Source organism: Etheostoma spectabile, chromosome 20 (genome assembly GCF_008692095.1).
Source record: "Etheostoma spectabile isolate EspeVRDwgs_2016 chromosome 20, UIUC_Espe_1.0, whole genome shotgun sequence".
NCBI lineage: Eukaryota > Metazoa > Chordata > Actinopteri > Perciformes > Percidae > Etheostoma > Etheostoma spectabile.
Window position 1 is genome coordinate 23,510,555 of NC_045752.1, and position 1,341 is coordinate 23,511,895.

At 41.2% G+C, this 1,341-nt stretch overlaps 1 long non-coding RNA gene across 1 annotated transcript in view; it reads right to left on the reverse strand.

Annotated features, from left to right (window-relative positions):
• Nucleotides 1-1,301: 1,301 nt before the first annotated feature.
• The window catches only part of LOC116670317 (uncharacterized), a 14,244-nt gene continuing 14,204 nt past the window's right edge, over nucleotides 1,302-1,341 (reverse strand). Inside the window, exon 3 of the long non-coding RNA XR_004327000.1 lies at nucleotides 1,302-1,313. This is a non-coding gene — a long non-coding RNA (uncharacterized LOC116670317). The remainder of the gene's footprint in view (nucleotides 1,314-1,341) is intronic.

Below are 1,341 nucleotides of genomic sequence, written 5' to 3' on the forward strand. Positions count from 1 at the left end.
ATTGTTTACCTCAGATGAGAATCTCCTATCTCCCCTCGCTACAGTCACAGGCACCATGAGTCGGCGAGCAATGCTGAGGTTTGGGTACAGTTCAACTAAATTGTTTCTGTAAATGTAGCTCAAATTCGGCAGGCCAGTGGTTTCTTTTGGCGGCACAGCGGTGACAGCAGCCGACATGTGTACATTGTCCTCAGCGTCTACATTGCAGTGAGTGTTTTTTCCATGTTTATGCAGCTGTCTTCAAGTGGGCAACTTTCTACAGCCTTTTCCATTTCCCCTCTTCCATAAATGAAGCCGAACCGACTATGAAATGACATCATCAGCACAAAGCGCTCATTAGTGCCTGTTACGTCTGTCAACTAGTGGGAGGAAAACATCTCTCCGGAAATGTTCCTCGGGTGTCACTGTCATGGAAGGATCTGAATTTTGGGACTCATACTGGAACTGTTGTTTTGGTTTAGTTTTGGCAAAGACCATTGGCATGATAGGAGCCCACATCTTTCTCATACTGCTTATGGCTGCTGCACCTGTATTCACCAACTCTATGAGACGTTCTGAAAAATCTTAAGAAGAAAATTGGGTAGAAATGACCAACATTGGCCGTCAAATACTACCCGATCGGACATGTTTTAGCAATAATGCAACCCAGATAAAGGCTTCTCAGCCAAATACTACCTAATCGGAGATGTTTTAGCAATAATGCAACCCAAAATTGAGCACATATTAACGGCAATGGAAGCCCAGATGATTGTTTACTGCCGTTAGCATGTAGCTACTATAGTTAGCATTGGACACTAACAAAGTGTAGAAGCACTTTCTATTGTCACAAATCACAGATTAAGACTTTTAAACCAAATACTACATAAACGGAAATGTTTCAGGAGTAGTGTGAACCCGGAATTTGGGAGATTTTAACAACATTGGCAGCCAAGATGACATATTTTACTGAGGTTAGTATGTAGCTACATGCGACATTGTTAACACCACAGTAGCTTTAAAAAAAACAAAAACACTACAATCCTGCCTGGAGCAGATGACCAATCATAGAAGGTTGTCTAAGTGTTCTGTATAAAACTGTTGAAACTAGAACGTTCAGAACAGTTGGAGATATGAAAGTTTTAGCTCTCTGGATTTGTCTGAAATACGTTTTGGCCGCATTTAACATGAAAATCCCACATTGTAGATGTGACAGAAAATATGGAAAAGCATTACAAGTCCACTTTAACCCCGCTCCTGCCGGAAGATTTCTTACCATTACTACTGTTAGAATTTCGTAACTAACTTTGTGTTCGTTGGATCTCTGAGGAAGGAGGCTGATGTCCAATTGAGAATTAAGAAAAG